Source organism: Bombina bombina, chromosome 6 (assembly GCF_027579735.1).
Source record: "Bombina bombina isolate aBomBom1 chromosome 6, aBomBom1.pri, whole genome shotgun sequence".
Lineage (NCBI taxonomy): Eukaryota > Metazoa > Chordata > Amphibia > Anura > Bombinatoridae > Bombina > Bombina bombina.
Genome location: NC_069504.1, coordinates 1074187845 through 1074209032, shown reverse-complemented (window position 1 = coordinate 1074209032; position 21188 = coordinate 1074187845). Strand labels below are relative to the sequence as shown.

The window sequence follows — 21188 nt, the reverse complement described above, 5'->3', positions numbered from 1 at the left end:
TATGTCTTGCAAATTGGTAGGATAATCAGGCCAAATCAAGACTGCAAGTCTTTTTTTTTTTTTTTCAAATAAGCCATCAAGCTACTGTTATTTTTTTTCATATATTATTTTATTTTTGTTGCTGGGTAGCTGCCACAAACCTAATCTTTTTTAAAAAAATACACTAACAAATATTTCCTTTGTAAAGCTGCATTTTTTTTATTTGAACAAAAACTATTGCTCAAAGGGGAAGCTTCAATAGAAAATCATTTGTGCCAATTACTTTATAAAGAAACATCTTAGACACATAATTATGTATTTTTTGTCTACTTTTTTTAAAAAATTAATTTGTCTTTAGGGTTGCAAGTTTCCTCCACAAAAAATACTGAAAAATCTGTCAGTGACAATGCTCTTCCTTAGCGCTCACATGATCCTATAATGTATATTTTTCACCCCTTGGCTGCCAGTAACATACAAAACAATTATTTTACCTCTTTGGCTGCCAGAAGTGATTTGACCCGCTTGACTGCCCCTCATTTATTTCTGCTCCATATTTGTAATGCATTTTAAGCATAGGAGACCTTTTATATTTTATATATATATATATATATATATATATATATATATATATATATATATATATATATATATATATATATATATATAGTCATCCAAAAGTAAAAAAGCACTCACCGGGTCTTTATGCAAACAAGTAGTTTAATGTACATTAAACTACTTGTTTGCATAAAGACCCGGTGAGTGCTTTTTTACTTTTGGATGACTGTATTACAATTTTAAAAGCACCCCGGGCATTTTGGATTTCCACAATTGGATGTTACTGTGAGTGCTTATACCTCATTGGATATATATATATATATATATATATATATATATACACACACACACACACACATTTTATACATTTCAGTGTCCAGTATTTTTGTGCAGATTTTAATGGACAGCCTGTTAAAGGGACACTGAACCCAAATTTTTTCTTTCCTGATTCAGATAGAGCATGCAATTTTAAGCAACTTTCTAATTTACTCCAATTATCATTTTTTTTCATTCTCTTGCTATCTTTATTTGAAAAAGTAGATATCTAAGCTTTTTGTTTGGTTCAGTACTCTGGACAGCACTTTTTTATTGGTGGATGAATTTATCCACCAATCAGCAAGAACAACCCAGGTTGTTCACCAAAAATGGGCCGGTAACTAAACTTAAATTCTTGCATTTCAAATAAAGATACCAAGAGAATGAAGAAAATGTGATAATAGGAGTAAATTAGAAAGTTGCTTAAAATGTCATGCTCTATCTGAATTACGAAAGAAAAAAATTGGGTTCAGTGTCCCTTTAAAGCACTGGACTGTCTGATTGAATACAGGACATCTGGCAACACTGTTTCTGTTTGCTAAACCTCCCCAATCAATTGCTTATTAATGACTCTCAGATTTTAATATAAAATGTTTAATTATTGATTTTGTGTATTTTGAAATATACTTCAATTATTTATTTTGTCCCCAATTCTTGTAATTTAATGCCGAAAATTGTGGACTTTTAAATTCCTGATACAAGGGGAAGTGTAGATTTAACACTGCTCTATTCCACACAGTCATTGGCCGTACACCCTAGTGACCAATTTATCACTGGTTCTTATTGGTCTCGGCAGAGAAGGAAACCTTGGTTACAACATGGCAGCACTCATTCTTTATTGGACATTAAAACTTTGCACTTATTTTTTTAATATTAAAAGAACTATTATAATTTAAAAACACACATCTGTAGATATCCTCAGGGTAATCTTTGTTTTGAATGCACAATTCTAGTATCTGCTAAGTGTACTTCAGGGTGATGTTGCATATACCTATGTAGCATAAAGAAAAAAATCTTGCTAGTTTTTTTCAGGCTATCATTGTCTTTGCGCAGTTGTTTTCTTTTTTAAAGTAGGGTACAACCAATCCAGCCAATCAAAACATAATGGGAGTGTGCTTCCCGCTCCTCTTTATTGCTAGGCTGTTCAGGGGGAGTAGGTTAATGTTTAAGCACTTCTTAATGTTTATCCTTAAGATAACAATAAACACCTTGAGATGTTGTCATGTGTAATGAAATAACTTTGCAATATATTTTCATTATATATTTTGCCCCCCTTTAATGTAATTTAGCTCAGAAAATTGAGAAATTTCAAGTTCTCAGAATGTGAAATGCACCTTGCTTTACTTATCAAGGCTAACCTTGCTACATATATGTCCCTAATTGGATTTATCAGATAATAATTACAGAACAATGCATTTCATGCTAACTTTATGACTGTGGTAAGCCTTATAGTCTGTAGACTAAAGCCCAGATTGACTCCTCAAGCTAAGTCAAATGGTTTATGTAGTTTTGGCTATTGATGAATAATTCCATTAAAATGGATGTTAATTTGTTTTTAACACATTAGGGCCTAGATTTAGAGTTCGGCGGTAGCCGTCAAAACCAGCGTTAGAGGCTCCTAACGCTGGTTTTGGCCGCCCGCTGGTATTTGGAGTCAGTGATTAAAGGGTCTAACGCTCACTTTACAGCCGCGACTTTTCCATACCGCAGATCCCCCTACGCCATTTGCGTAGCCTATCTTTTCAATGGGATCTTCCTAACGCCGGTATTTAGAGTCGTTTCTGCAGTGAGCGTTAGAGCTCTAACGACAAGATTCCAGCCGCCTGAAAATAGCAGGAGTTAAGAGCTTTCTGGCTAACGCCGGTTTATAAAGCTCTTAACTACTGTACCCTAAAGTACACTAACACCCATAAACTACCTATGTACCCCTAAACCGAGGTCCCCCCACATCGCCGCCACTCGATTAAAATTTTTAACCCCTAATCTGCCGACCGCCACCTACGATATACTTATGTACCCCTAATCTGCTGCCCCTAACACCGCCGACCCCTGTATTATATCTATTAACCCCTAACTTGCCCCCCACAACGTCGCCGCAAGCTACTTAAAATAATTAACCCCTAATCTTCCGACCGCAAATCGCCGCCACCTACGTTATCCCTATGTACCCCTAATCTGCTACCCCTAACATCGCCGACCCCTATGTTATATTTATTAACCCCTAATCTGCCCCCCTCAACGTCGCCGACACCTACCTACACTTATTAACCCCTAATCTGCCGAGCGGACCTGAGCGCTACTATAATAAAGTTATTAACCCCTAATCCGCCTCACTAACCCTATCATAAATAGTATTAACCCCTAATCTGCCCTCCCTAACATCGCCGACACCTACCTTCAATTATTAACCCCTAATCTGCCGACCGGAGCTCACCGCTATTCTAATAAATGTATTAACCCCTAAAGCTAAGTCTAACCCTAACACTAACACCCCCCTAAGTTAAATATAATTTTTATCTAACGAAATAAATTAACTCTTATTAAATAAATAATTCCTATTTAAAGCTAAATACTTACCTGTAAAATACATCCTAATATAGCTACAATATAAATTATAATTATATTATAGCTATTTTAGGATTAATATTTATTTTACAGGCAACTTTGTAATTATTTTAACCAGGTACAATAGCTATTAAATAGTTAAGAACTATTTAATAGTTACCTAGTTAAAATAATAACAAATTTACCTGTAAAATAAATCCTAACCTAAGATATAATTAAACCTAACACTACCCTATCAATAAAATAATTAAATAAACTACCTACAATTACCTACAATTAACCTAACACTACACTATCAATAAATTAATTAAACATAATTGCTACAAATAAATACAATTAAATAAACTATCTAAAGTACAAAAAATAAAAAAGAACTAAGTTACAGAAAATAATAAAATATTTACAAACATAAGAAAAATATTACAACAATTTTAAACTAATTACACCTACTCTAAGCCCCCTAATAAAATAACAAAGCCCCCCAAAATAAAAAATTCCCTACCCTATTCTAAAATACAAATATTACAAGCTCTTTTACCTTACCAGCCCTGAACAGGGCCCTTTGCGGGGCATGCCCCAAGAATTTCAGCTCTTTTGCCTGTAAAAAAAAACATACAATACCCCCCCCCCAACATTACAACCCACCACCCACATACCCCTAATCTAACCCAAACCCCCCTTAAATAAACCTAACACTACCCCCCTGATGATCTTCCTACCTTGTCTTCACCATGCCAGGTTCACCGATCCGTCCTGGCTCCAAGATCTTCATCCAACCCAAGCGGGGGCTAGACATCCACTGAAGAAGTCCAGAAGAGGGTCCAAAGTCTTCCTCCTATCCGGCAAGAAGAGGACATCCGGACCGGCAAACATCTTCTCCAAGCGGCATCTTCTATCTTCTTCCATCCGATGACGACCGGCTCCATCTTGAAGACCTCCAGCGCGGATCCATCCTCTTCTTCCGACGACTAGACGACGAATGACGGTTCCTTTAAGGGACGTCATCCAAGATGGCGTCCCTCGAATTCCGATTGGCTGATAGGATTCTATCAGCCAATCGGAATTAAGGTAGGAATTTTCTGATTGGCTGATGGAATCAGCCAATCAGAATATAGTTCAATCCGATTGGCTGATCCAATCAGCCAATCAGATTGAGCTCGCATTCTATTGGCTGATCGGAACAGCCAATAGAATGCGAGCTCAATCTGATTGGCTGATTGGATCAGCCAATCGGATTGAACTATATTCTGATTGGCTGATTCCATCAGCCAATCAGAAAATTCCTACCTTAATTCCGATTGGCTGATAGAATCCTATCAGCCAATCGGAATTCGAGGGACGCCATCTTGGATGACGTCCCTTAAAGGAACCGTCATTCGTCGTCTAGTCGTCGGAAGAAGAGGATGGATCCGCGCTGGAGGTCTTCAAGATGGAGCCGGTCGTCATCGGATGGAAGAAGATAGAAGATGCCGCTTGGAGAAGATGTTTGCCGGTCCGGATGTCCTCTTCTTGCCGGATAGGAGGAAGACTTTGGACCCTCTTCTGGACTTCTTCAGTGGATGTCTAGCCCCCGCTTGGGTTGGATGAAGATCTTGGAGCCAGGACGGATCGGTGAACCTGGCATGGTGAAGACAAGGTAGGAAGATCATCAGGGGGGTAGTGTTAGGTTTATTTAAGGGGGGTTTGGGTTAGATTAGGGGTATGTGGGTGGTGGGTTGTAATGTTGGGGGGGGGTATTGTATGTTTTTTTTTACAGGCAAAAGAGCTGAAATTCTTGGGGCATGCCCCGCAAAGGGCCCTGTTCAGGGCTGGTAAGGTAAAAGAGCTTGTAATATTTGTAATTTAGAATAGGGTAGGGAATTTTTTATTTTGGGGGGCTTTGTTATTTTATTAGGGGGCTTAGAGTAGGTGTAATTAGTTTAAAATTGTTGTAATATTTTTCTTATGTTTGTAAATATTTTATTATTTTCTGTAACTTAGTTCTTTTTTATTTTTTGTACTTTAGATAGTTTATTTAATTGTATTTATTTGTAGCAATTGTGTTTAATTAATTTATTGATAGTGTAGTGTTAGGTTAATTGTAGGTAATTGTAGGTAGTTTATTTAATTATTTTATTGATAGGGTAGTGTTAGGTTTAATTATATCTTAGGTTAGGATTTATTTTACAGGTAAATTTGTTATTATTTTAACTAGGTAACTATTAAATAGTTCTTAACTATTTAATAGCTATTGTACCTGGTTAAAATAATTACAAAGTTGCCTGTAAAATAAATATTAATCCTAAAATAGCTATAATATAATTATAATTTATATTGTAGCTATATTAGGATTTATTTTACAGGTAAGTATTTAGCTTTAAATAGGAATCATTTATTTAATAAGAGTTAATTTATTTCGTTAGATAAAAATTATATTTAACTTAGGGGGGTGTTAGTGTTAGGGTTAGACTTAGCTTTAGGGGTTAATACATTTATTAGAATAGCGGTGAGCTCCGGTCGGCAGATTAGGGGTTAATAATTGAAGGTAGGTGTCGGCGATGTTAGGGAGGGCAGATTAGGGGTTAATACTATTTATGATAGGGTTAGTGAGGCGGATTAGGGGTTAATAACTTTATTATAGTAGCGCTCAGGTCCGCTCGGCAGATTAGGGGTTAATAAGTGTAGGCAGGTGTCGGCGACGTTGTGGGGGGCAGATTAGGGGTTAATAAATATAACATAGGGGTCGGCGATGTTAGGGCAGCAGATTAGGGGTACATAGGGATAACGTAGGTGGCGGCGGTTTACGGAGCGGCAGATTAGGGGTTAAAAGTGTAATGCAGGGGTCAGCGATAGCGGGGGCGGCAGATTAGGGGTTAATAAGTGTAAGGTTAGGGGTGTTTAGACTCGGGGTACATGTTAGAGTGTTAGGTGCAGACGTAGGAAGTGTTTCCCCATAGGAAACAATGGGGCTGCGTTAAGAGCTGAACGCTGCTTTTTTGCAGGTGTTAGGTTTTTTTTCAGCTCAAACTGCCCCATTGTTTCCTATGGGGGAATCGTGCACGAGCACATTTTTGATGCCGGCCGCGTCCGTAAGCAACTCTGGTATCGAGAGTTGCATTTGCGGTAAATATGCTCTACGCTCCTTTTTTGGAGCCTAACGCAGCATTTGTTTGAACTCTCGATACCAGAGTTAAATTTATGGTGCGGCCAGAAAAAAACCCGTGGAGCGTTAACAGCCCTTTTACCGCCGAACTCCAAATCTAGGCCTAGGATTGGCTGATATGTTATTCTATAGAAAGCAACAGAAATATTTTGTAATTACAAGGTTTTTCTGTCCCTAAATTTATTATAAAGTGATCTTTTTTGTTTTGTTTTACACAGCCTCACTCTTTTCAGCCAATCAAATACTACATTGATACAATGAGCAACACTGCATAAAAAGAAAAACAGTGCAAGTGAAGTTACAAGAGTTAGGTAATTATGCTGTTTCAATTTTTCTATAAATAAGTTCCTTAAAAGAGGAACTGTCTTTCCTTGGAAGGCAGATTGTAAAATCAGAGGTTGGTACATCTGTTCAAGTTCCTAACTGTATAAATGCCTGATTAAGTAGACACCTTTTCAGTATTTTGTCAAAATATATCATTTATTTATTTGGGTTTTTCAATTTTAGAAGATGATTCAATACAATTTTGGATAAGGGATGTAAATTTGTTCCAAGAAAGGCCCTAACTTTAGGATCACAAGTTGTGAACTATGTTTACAGACCACAAAAAATGGGCTGTGAGACATGGCTTTCATCAATAGGCTTATTTAGATGTGGCAGGAATCCATGTATGGTATGTTCCCATGTAATTGTGGAAAATGATTTTGTGTCTACAGTAAAAGGTACTAGATTCAATCTAGATTATAGATTAGATTGTTGTTCGAAATACGTATATTTGATTACGTGCAAAGTATGTAAACAACAAAACACAGGCTGTACAGTACAAGCTGCAATCTGAAGGATAGAATAAGGGAACGTCTGTCATCCACAGAAAAAGAAACAGCAAAAACCCCAGTGGCAAAACATTTCTGCAAGTAGAAGGAGGGCAAGAAAGCTTTATTGTTCCAGGCAATAGATTTTGTCCCATTTCAGAAATGAGGAGGGGATCGCTTTAGCAGACTCTTAAACAGGTTCAGTGGATCTTTAAATTAGGCACAAAGGAACCCCTCTGTATCAACTTGAGATGGGACAATGATCTATACCAGCGACGGTAACTACAGTCAGTATAGATAAATATAGTATTTAAAAGTACTACATTATTGTTTTCTTTTCTTTTACCTTTTTATCCCATTTAGTGCTCATTGGTGTAATGAAATGTGTTATATTTAGCCTGAGAAACGAGTATATATATATATATATATATATATATATATATATATATATATGTATATATAAAGTAGAAGAGGATTGCACTCCAAGCTAACAGTTTGAACCAATGCCCTGGGTGCAGCAAAACCAGCAAATATATATATATATATATATATATATATATATATATATATATATATATATATATACTGTGGGCGATACTTAAACATTGCTATACATTGCTATACCTTACAACAAACAATCGTATTCCTCATAGGATATGAATAAGATAAAATAAGGAATCTAAATTTAACAGGGCTACCAGATTTGGAAAGTACATTTCGATACAAATGGCAGCTTTAGTGTCTCTCTATATTTGGTCTTTGTTACTTTGTTCTTAAAATTTGTTTACATTTGTAATTTTAAAAACGCAGACTGTGTGACGTAGTGTAATGTGAGCGGAGAAGAAGTTATAACATCCGATTGGATAGCACAGCTTGAAGGGCATGAACTTAGAGGTTAAATAGAAGTTCCTCTATTCACATTACATTATCTTTGAGAAAGCGCTAGAACCGCGTAAAACACGTCAGATGACGTAGGATCTGTTGTGTTTGAACCTATACTTTGCACTTTATGTTCTGTGATTTGTAAGTTTTAATCGCTTAAATAAATATAAACGTTTAACTTTTCTATAGTACTGTGTTAAGATTGTTGCCAAATTGAACAGAACTTTAATAACCCCTGGTTTATTGCTTGTCTGTTCTTACTTGCACACACATACATATGTACCAACACACATACATATAGACACAAACAACATACGTACACATATTTACACACATAGATAAATAAATATACTCGCATAAACACACATACGTATATACACATGCAGACAAAAATGTATTCATACTTATACATATGCATAGACACACATATACACACAAGCAACATACATACAGATTCACTAAAACACACAGTAGAACTATTCAGCGCTAGGTTCTACAGTTACAATCAATAGTGGTATATAACAAAGACACAGGATCTTTCAAAAAAGTGTATGAAAGAAATGAGTCCTTCACAAGTGAAAATCTTCAAAGTCAGTATTATATCAAAAAATACCTGTTAGGTCTCAAAACATAGATGTATGTTACTTTTGAAATGAATAATGCTGTCAATTTCCAAACGTTTTTTTCTTTTTTGTTGCTCCTCTCCTTGCTGCTCCTTTTAAATCTCTTTCTCAGGTGATTGTAGGATCCAAAACCCAGATATGTTACCAAAAAAACAAAGCGCAAAAGAGAGGATTCAAGTGTAGTTATAAGGCACCAGATATAGCGCAATATATATGAATCTACTCACCAGATTTTTTAAGTAAAATGCCTTTATTGTATTACAACAGTAGTAAAAACAATTCTGTGTCCGTACACAGCACCCGGCACAAACAGCTGATGGCTGGAAGATGTTAATTGACAGGATACAACCTGCGGCAGGCTTTCCGGAATACCCGCCCTCAGTCAAACAGCTCTGCTCCTGGGTGCTCCAGACAAATGTGCAAACCCCAACGCGTTTCCCCCGGTATTCGCCGGGCTTTATCAAGGGGATATAGTCCAGATACAACTGATATTAGGTTGTTTGAAATTTTGCAACTTATACCCGTATGTATTAAGTCCATACAGATTCATACTGACACACATAGATAAACATACTCGCATAAACACACATACGTATATACACATGCAGACAAAAATATATTCATACTTATACATATGCATAGACACACATATACACACAAGCAACATACATACAGATTCATACTGACACACATAGATACACGTACATACTCAGATAAAAAATCATACACACACATACAAGACTTGCATAGACACATAAACAGACACAAACAACATATATACACCTTCGTAATCACACACATACAGACACGAACATACTCATGATGTTATCATACACATTCATACTCACATATATACACATACAGACATATATGCACACATGCATTGACACATATACATACACACACACATACTGTACATACACGTACATACTCACATAAACACACATACATATATACACACATGCAGACAGAAACATATTGATACTTATACACATGCATAGACACACATGCATACACATACATATATACACATGCAGACAAAAACATATTCATACTTATACACATGCATAGACACACATACATACATTTCCCTTGTTCTCTATGATAGTATGTTATCATTCACATTTATACTCACATAAACATGCATATATACACATACATACTGTATATACACATTCAGACAAAAACGCATTAATACTTATATATATGCATAGACACACATACATACGTATACACAAGTACACAGACACACATATATTCACATATACACAAACATTACAATTTCTATACTTTTTAATTGTTCTCTAATATACGGCTAGATTATGAGTTTTGCGTTATGAGCGGCTCGGTGCTAACTTGCAAGTTATTTTCACCGCTCAACTCTCTATAGCGCTGCTATTACAAGTTTACAAAAACCCGGCGTTAGCTGGCAATATTGCAGCATTGAGCAAAATTGAGCTCCATACCGCACTCCAATACCAGCGCTGCTTTGAGCTGGTTTTACGTGCTCGTGCACGATTTCCCCATAGACATCAATGGGGAGATCCGGCTAAAAAAAAACCTAACACCTGCAATAAAGGAGCGTAAAGCTCCATAACGCAGCCACATCGATTCCTATGGGGAAAGAAAAGTTATGTTTACACCTAACACCCTTAGTAAAAGAAGGAAGGGTAGCAGCACCAAAATGTTGAAGTTAAAAGCTTTTAATGAAGAGACATGCAAAAAACAAACGATGTTTCGGTCAGCACCTGACCTTAATCATGTTGTATATAGAAATGTCCATACACACTCTTTGTATAGCCATTAGAGGAGGGGTTACAGATACCTGTGTGGGTGTGGAACTTTCTAGTTAACCCCTTCTTTACAATTCAAGGTACAATTCTCATACTCCCTCTAGTGGATAAGGACACTCCAGCTTAAACAACTATAGTAACCTGTAAAACACAATATATATTTACACTATTACATAACCATCAATAAAAATGACATTAATTACTCTAATAGATTACAAAAAATTTGTTATCACCAATTTGTTAGCAACCTATTCTAATCACAAAATTGTATCTAAAAGTATATCACTCCTCAATGAATAAAATATTCATAACGTTACCTGCCAGTCTATCTCTCTATTCATTCCCAGTGGGATAAGTGTTTGCAATGTGTAGATCCAATATGTTCCTCTACTTTTAAGGGTACACTTTCTATCACCCCCACTCCTAGGTCTCCTGATCTGTTCAATGACCTGATATCTTAATTGAGAAATGGTATGTCCTGCCTGTAAAAAGTGGTTTGAAACTGGAGCATCCCTGTTCTTACACCGAATATTTGATTTGTGTTCAACAATTCTGTCCCTTATCCTACATGTTGATTCACCTATGTAGATTTTGGAACAAGGACATTTGATTAAATAAGTGACATATTCCGAATTGCATGTAAAGTAACCAGGGATTTTATATTTACCAGCTAAGAGATGGGAAAAAGAATCACCTTTAATAATTTTGTTACAGTTACAACACCCAAGGCATGGGGCACATCCCAGTTTGTGTGTAGATATATGTGTCTGTATCTGTTTTTTCTTTGAACCTAAATCAGCCCTTACTAGTTCATCTCTCAAATTCCTACACCTTTTATGTGCTGGCATAGGTGGCTCATCAAACTCTTTAATCTGGGGATTCAGATCTTTAATAACAGACCAGTGTTTTCTGATAATATTATTTACCTCCTTACTCAAGGGGTTATACTGAGAAACAAAGACCATACGTTTGTTATCCTGCTTGGACTTCATCTTATTCCCTCTCAGGATAGAATGTCTGGGGATTTTACTGACCTCTTCAATTTGTTTATGAATAAGTTGTTTTGGAAAACCTCTCTCCATAAAGAGTTTACCCATTTCCACTAATCTGGCCTGTGCAACATCCTCATCAGAGACAATCTTTTTTACTCTGAGGAATTGGCTCCTAGGGAGGCTTCTAATAAGATGGGGAGGATGGGCACTTTCATACCTAAGGAGGCTATTTCTATCGCTCTCCTTTCTATACAGATCCACTTTTAGATCTCTCCCATTCTTAATTACCATGGTGTCAAGGAGGGAGTATGAGAATTGTAAAGAAGGGGTTAACTAGAAAGTTCCACACCCACACAGGTATTTGTAACCCCTCCTCTAATGGCTATATAAAGAGTGTGTATGGACATTTCTATATACAACATGATTAAGGTCAGGTGCTGACCGAAACGTTGTTTGTTTTTTGCATGTCTCTTCATTAAAAGCTGTTAAACTTCAACATTTTGGTGCTGCTACACTTCCTTCTTTTGCTATTTATGTATGGGGTTAGTGCAAAGACCCTGGTAAGATTGGATGGTGAGTGCTTGGCCTACTTTTGATTTTTACACCTAACACCCTAACATAAACCCAGAGTCTAAACATCCCTAATCTGCTGCCCCCGACAATCGCCGACACCTACATTACACTTATTAACCCCTAAGCTGCCGCTACCTACATTATACTTATTAATCCCTAATCTGCCGCCCCCAATGTCGCCGCCACCTACATAAATTTAATAACCCCTAATCTGATGCCCCCAACATCGCCGCCACTATACTAAAGTTATATACCCCTAAACCTAAAGCCCCCCAAAATAAAATAAAAAACCTAGCCTAAACTAAACTGCCAATAGCCCTTAAAAGGGCCTTTTGCGGGGCATTGCCCCAAAGAAATCAGCTCTTTTACCTGTAAAAAATGCAAACAACCCCCCAACAGTAAAACCCACCACCCACACAACCAACCCCCCAAATAAAATCCTATCTAAAAAAACCTAAGCTCCCCATTGCCCTGAAAAGGGCATTTGTATGGGCATTGCCCTTAAAAGGGCATTTAGCTATTTTTCCGCCCAAACCCTAAGCTAAAAATAAAACCCACCCAATAAACCCTTAAAAAAACCTAACACTAACCCCCGAAGATCCACTTACAGTTTTTGAAGACCCGACATCCATCCTCAACGAAGCGGCAGAAGTCTTCATCCAAGTGGGCCAAAGTCTTCATCCAAGCTGGCAGAAGTCTTCATCCAGACGGCATCTTCTATCTTCATCCATCCGGCGCAGAGCGGCTCCATCTTCAAGACATCCGGCTCCATCTTCAAGCATCCTCTTCAATCGACGTCTCTTCCATAATGAAGGTTCCTTTAAGGGACGTCATCCAAGATGGTGTCCCTTGAATTACGATTGGCTGATAGAATTCTATCCAATCAGCCAATAGGATTGAGCTCAAATTGTATTGGCTGATTGGAACAGCCAATAGAATGCGAGCTCAATCCTACTGGCTAATTGGATCAGCCAATAGGATTAAAGCTCACTCCTATTGGCTGATTGCATTGGCTGATTTTTTTATCCTTTAATTCCGATTGGCTGATAGAATTCTATCAGCCTATCGGAATTCAAGGGACGCCTTCTTGGATGACGTCCCTTAAAGGAACCTTCATTCTGGAAGAGACGTCGATTGAAGAGGATGCTCCGCACCGGATGTCTTGAAGATAGAAGATGCCATCTGGATGAAGACTTCTGCCGGCTTGGATGAACACTTCGACCAGCTTGGCTGAACACTTATGCCGGCTTCGATGAGGACTTCTGTCGCTTCGTTGAGGATAGATGTTGGGTTTTCCAAAAACTGTTAGTGGATCTTCGGGGGTTAGTGTTTGGTTTTTTTAAGGGTTTATTGGGTGGAATTTATTTTTAGCTCAGGGTTTGGGCGGAAAAAAAACTAAATACCCTTTTAAGGGCAATGCCCATACAAATGCCCTTTTCAGGGCAATAGGGAGCTTAGGTTTTCTTAGATAGGATTTTATTTGGGTGGTTTGGATGTGTTGGTGGTGGGTTTTACTGTTGGGGGTTGTTTGTATTATTTTTTTACAGGTAAAAGAGCCAATTTCTTTGGGGCTATGCCCAGCAAAAGGCCCTTTTAAGGGCCATTGGTAGTTTATTGTAGGCTAGGGTTTTTTTTATTTTGGGGGGGTATTTTGATAGGGCTATTAGATTAGGTGTAATTAGTTTAACTATTTTATAATTTCTTTTTTATTTTGTGTAATTTAGTGTTTTGTTTTTTTTTCTAATTTAGTTAATTGTATTTAATTAATGTACTTTATTTAATTGTAGTGTAAGGTTAGGTGTTAGTGTAAGACAGACAATATAATAATATTTAACTAGTGTTTACGATGCGGGAGTGCGACAGGTTAAGGGGTTAATATGTTTATTATAGTGGCGTTGATGTCCGGAGCGGCAGATTAGGGTTAATTATTTTATTTTAGTGTTTGCGATGCGGGAGAGCCTCGGTTTAGGGGTTAATAGGTAGTTTATGGGTGTTAGTGTACTTTTTAGCACTTTAGTTATGCGTTTTATGTTACGGCGTTGCAGTATAAAACCCATAACTACTGACTTTCAGTTTACGGTATGGATCTTGACGTATAGGCTGTACCGCTCACTTTTGGCCTCCCAGGCAAACGTCATAATACCGGCGCAAAGGAAGTCCCATAGAAAAAGGACTTTTGGAAAGCTGCGGTAGTTACGTTCCGTTACGGCCAAAAAAGTGTGCGGTGCAGCTAAACCTGCAAGACTTGTAATACCAGCGGTAGTGAAAAAGAGCCATAACGCTGCTTTTTCACTCATACCGCAAAACTTGTAATCTAGCTGATAGTATGTGATCATACAGATTCATACTCACCTAAACATGCATATATACACATGCAGACAAAAATGCATACTTATATACATGCATAGAAACACATAAATACATATTCAGAAGTACACAGACACACATTAATTCACACATAGACACACAAACAGAAATGCTCTGTATGATAGTATGTTATCATACACATTCATACTCACATATATACACATACAGACATATATACACATGCATTGACACATATACATACACACACATACTGTACATACAAGTACATACTCACATCATACATACACATACATATGTACATATGCAGACAAAAATGTATTCATACTTATACACATGCATAGACACACACATATACGTGCATACTCACATAGATACACATGCATACTTTAGACACACATGCATTCACACACATACTGTACATACACGTACATACTCACATAGACACGCATACATATATACACATGCATACTGTAGACACACATACATACACGTACATACTTACATATACACACGTACATACTCACATAGACACACATACATACACACACATACTGTACATACACGTACATACTCACATAGACACGCATACATATATACACATGCATACTGTAGACACACTACATACACACACGTACATACATATACACACATACATACACACGTACATACTCACATAGACACACATACATACACACACATATACACACGTACATACTCACATAGAAACACACACATAGACACACATACATACACACACATATACACACATATACACACATACATACTCACATTGACACATTTACATATGCACACATACATAATCACATAGACACACATATATACACATTCATACTTTAGACACACATACATACACACACATACTGTACATACACGTACCTACTCACATAGACACACATACATATATACACATGCATACTGTAGACACACATACATACACACACATACAGTGCATATACAAACGTACATACTCACATAGACACACACATATACACACGTACATACTCACATAGACACACGTACATGCTCACATAGAGACACATACATACACACACATATACACACGTACATACTTACATAGACACACATACATACTTACATAGACACACGTACATACTCACCTAGACACATACATACACATACATATATACACATGCATACTCTAGACACACATACATACACACATACTGTACATACACATACATGCTCACATAGACACACATACATATATACACATGCATACTGTAGACACACATACATACACACACATATACACGTATATACTTACATAGACACACATACATACATATACACATGTACATACTCACATAGACACACATACATATACACATGTATATACTCACAGACACACATACATATACACACGTACATACTTACATAGACACACATACATACACATATACACACGTACATACTCACATAGACACATATACATATACACACGTACATATTCACATAGACACACATACATACACACACACATATACACATGTACATACTCACCTAGACACACATACTGTACATACATGTACATACTCACATACACACATACATATATACAAATGCATACTGTAGACACACATACATACACATATACATATACACATGTACATACTCACATAGACACACATACATACACACACATATACACACGTACATACTCACATAGACACACATATATATACACACGTACGTACTCACATAGACACACATATATACACATTCATACTTTAGACACACATACATACATATACACACGTACATACTTACATAGACACACATACATACACACATACTCACATAGAAACACATACATACACACATATACACACATACATACTTACATAGACACACATACATACACACTCACATAGAAACACACACATATACACACATAATGTACATACATGCACATACTCACATAGACACACATACATATATACACATGCATACTGTAGACACACATACATACACATACATATACACACATACATACTTACATAGACACACATACATACACACATACATACTCACATAGAAACACATACATACACACACATATACATACTTACATAGACACACATACATACACACATATACACACATACATACTTACATAGACACACACACATATACACATACATACACACATACATACTCACATAGAAACACACACATAGACACACATACATACACACACATATACACACATACATACTCACATTGACACATTTACATATACACACATACATAATCACATAGACACACATATATACACATTCATACTTTAGACACACATACATACACACACATACTGTACATACACGTACATACTCACATAGACACACATACATATATACACATGCATATTGTAGACACACATACATACACATACATACACACACATACATACTTACATAGACACACATACATACAAACATATACGCACGTACATATCAAATAGACACACTTATACATATATACACATGCATACTGTAGACACACATATACACATGTACATACTTACATAGACACACATATACACACATACATACTCACATAGACACACATACATATATACACATGCATACTGTAGACACACATACATACACATACATGTACATACTCACATATATATATATATATATATATATATATATATATATATATACATACATACATACATACACACACACACACACACACACACATGCATACTGTAGATACACATACATATACACATGTATACACACATACACACACACATACACACACATATACACACGTACATACTCACCTAGACACACATACATACACATACATATATACACATGCATACTGTAGACACACATACATACATCACACATACTGTACATACATGTACACACTCACATAGACACACATACATATATACACATGCATAATGTAGACACACATACATACACATGTACATACTCACATAGACACACATACATACACACACATATACACACGTACATACTCACATAGACACATATATATATATATACACACGTACGTACTCACATAGACACACATATATACACATTCATACTGTAGACACACATACATACACATACATATACACACATACATACTTACATAGACACACATACATACACACATATACACACGTACATATCAAATAGACACACTTATACATATATACACATGCATACTGTAGACACATACATACACACACATACTGTACATACACGTACCTACTCACATAGACACACATACATATATACACATGCATACTGTAGACACACATACACAGATATAAACATGTACATACTTACATAGACACACATACATACACACATATACACACATACATACTCACATACACACACATACATATATATATACATGCATACTGTAGACACACATACATACACACACATACTATACATACATGTACATACTCACATACATACTTAAAAAGACAAATATACAAACACACATACATTGTTACGGTTACCCTTAGTCTCGCTGAGAGATGGACCGCTTAGTAGCCTGGATCCCTATTGCTAAAGAGGGGAGAAGCTGCTTTCCATAGTATTCTATATGAGTCTCGCAAATATAGAATAATCTCCCTTAGCTGCAGTACAGCTAGGATACCCTTCTGCCCACAAAAACGAGTCAACGCTGCGATTGAGGGTCAAACAAGAACTCAGGACTGGGATGCCCAGCCTGCTTTTTATTAAGGTTACATGCACACAGGGCACTCCCAGGGGGAGAGGGGGGGAAGCACAAAATCCCCCATCACACATTTAGATAGAGAGCACTGTCCTTTGACAGGCCACAATAGGATTACAGTACTTAAGATAACAAGTTTACAAGTTCATCTTATCAATTAGCAGTCTGGCTCCAGAGGTGATTAGACAATAGTTTCTAAAAGCTGAAAAAAAAGAGTTAACTCTTTATGAAATGAAACTTGTTACGGTTTTCTTGGAGCCCTTCTTAGGCGCTGGCTTGCTGGTTCAGGCATTGCTGCTGGGAAATAAGCTCTTCACAACAAAATAACTAATGCTTCTGTAACATTGCTCCCTTTCTGTGGAACACTCTGGCAGACACGGTCTGACCCCTTTTCGGGGCAGACTAAGGCTGTCCAGACCGCTGGTTATGCGGGGCTGAGGTCGGTTTGTCTGGACAACCCGTCGGCGTTGCCATTCTGTTTCCCAGGTCTGTAAGTAATGGTGAAATTGAAGGTTTGCAACGATAAGCTCCAACGTAATAGCCTGCCGTTATCTCCAGAGACCCGGTTCAGCCACACCAACGGGTTATGGTCGGTGACCAGAGTGAACTCCTGACCATATAAATAGGGAGTCAATTTCTTTAATGCCCACACCAAAGCCAAACACTCCTTTTCGACCGCTGCATAGCTGACTTCGCGGGGCAGGAGCTTCCGGCTGATGTAGGCAACTGGATGCTCCCCTCCATCTTCGCCTACTTGGCTGAGGACGGCTCCCAGCCCGAACATGGAAGCATCTGTATGGACGATAAAACGTTTGTTAAGGGCTGGGGCCGCCAAGACAGGAGCGTTAATTAGAGCATTTTTGAGAGCCTGGAAAGCCGTTTCACAGTGGGGAGACCACAGGACCTGTCGAGGTAAGTTCTTCTTGGTCAAGTCAGTCAGGGGTTTGGCAAGTGTGCTGTAGTCTGGTACGAACCGTCTATAGTACCCTGCCGTGCCCAGGAAGGCTAGGACCTGAGTCTTAGTGATGGGGGTGGGCCAATTGGCGACAGCTTCTATTTTGGCCGGCTCTGGTCGCTGCTTTCCACACCCCACCCGGTGACCCAGGTACTGTACCTCGGCCATCCCAAAGTGGCATTTTTCTGGCTTCAGAGTCAGGCCAGCAGCCCGGATCTGATCCAGAACCATTCCCACATGAGCTAAGTGGTCCTCCCAGGACTCACTGTGGATCGCTATGTCGTCCAGGTAGGCGCAAGCAAAACTCTGGAAGCCATCCAGGAGCCTATCCACCAAGCGCTGGAATGTAGCTGGGGCATTCTTCATCCCAAACGGCATTACCCTAAACTGATATAAGCCGAATGGGGTGACGAATGCCGACTTGGGGATAGCCTCCGGGGCCAGGGGAATCTGCCAGTAACCTTTGCAGAGGTCAATAGTGGTCAGGTAATTTCCCCTGGCTATACGATCGAGTAGCTCGTCTACCCTGGGCATAGGGTAAGCGTCCGTCACAGTATTTTCATTGAGCCTCCGATAGTCTACGCAGAACCGGGTGGTCCCATCTTTCTTGGGCACCAAGACAACTGGGGAGGCCCAGGGACTATCGGAGGGCTCAATTACCCTGAGCTGGAGCATCTCATCGATCTCCTTCTTCATTCCTGTCCTAACTGCTTCGGGGATTCGGTACGGAGCCTGGCGCAAGGGAGCTTGTCCCGGAGTATCTACCTGGTGGGTGGTTAAAGTAGTGTACCCTGGCTTCGGGGAGAAGGTGAGGTGTTTGGACTGGAGGAGTTGGTTGAGCTGCTCCCTTTCAGTGGGGCTAAGTCGGTCCCCTATCTGAACCTGCGCCACTATACCTGTGGGGAGGCTCTTTTCTAATAGGTCTGGAATGGGTAAACTGTCGGGGTCTTCCTGAGGGGAACAACATACGGCCGTCACGTTCTCTGGTCGCTCAAAATATTCCTTGAGCATGTTTACATGGAATGTCTTTCTAAGATTGTTGTCGTGGCAGCTAGCTATCACATAAGTGGTGTCTCCCCTTTTCTCTACGATCTGGTAGGGACCCTGCCAGGACGCCTGCAATTTGTCTGTCTTCACCGGCTTAAGTACTAACACCTTTTGTCCTATGGTGAAGATTCTCTTTCGGGCCCCCCGATCGTACCATACTTTCTGTCTTCTCTGGGCCAACTGGAGATTAGCCCGCACGGATTTGGCTAATTGCTCCATTCGGTCCCTGAGTTCCAGCACGTATGGCACAATTGGGACACCGTCAGCCTCCATCTCTCCCTCCCAGTGCTCCCGGATCAGGTTTAGGGGTCCCCGTACCTTTCTTCCGTAGAGCAACTCGAAGGGAGAGAACCCTGTCGTTTCCTGGGGCACCTCCCGATAAGCAAATAGGAGGTGCGGCAGGAAGCGTTCCCAGTCTCGGTATTCCTGAGTGAACGTCTTGAGCATTTGCTTGAGGGTCCCATTGAACCTCTCACACAGCCCGTTCGTCTGGGGGTGGTATGGGGAGCTTAGGAGGGACTTAATTTTGCAAACCTGCCAGAGTTGTTGGGTCAATTCAGCCGTAAATTGGGTGCCTCGGTCGGATAGGATTTCTTTTGGAAATCCTACCCGGGAGAACACCTGTACTAGTGCATTCGCTACCGTATCCGCTTGTATGTTGGATAGGGCGACAGCCTCTGGGTACCTGGTAGCGTAGTCCACTACGGTAAGAATGTATCGCTTACCGGAGGGACTAGGGGTAGCCAGTGGTCCCACTAGGTCAATAGCAACCCGGCTGAAGGGTTCCTCTACAATGGGCATATTTACTAGCTGGGCTTTAGGGTGATCGCCTCGCCTTCCTACTCGTTGACACACATCGCAGGTGTTA

The 21188-nt window shown here is 38.8% G+C and overlaps 1 protein-coding gene across 2 annotated transcripts in view; it reads left to right on the top strand.

Annotated features, from left to right (window-relative positions):
- LARGE1 (LARGE xylosyl- and glucuronyltransferase 1) overlaps window positions 1–21188 on the top strand; it is a 1302608-nt gene that overhangs the window by 10500 nt on the left and 1270920 nt on the right. The window contains exon 2 of one of the 2 annotated variants that reach the window (XM_053718973.1): window positions 6775–6867. The exons of the other annotated variant lie outside the window; for it this stretch is intronic. The gene's annotated coding sequence lies outside the window, so the exon portion shown is untranslated. The remainder of the gene's footprint in view (window positions 1–6774; window positions 6868–21188) is intronic. 2 annotated transcript variants of the gene reach the window in all.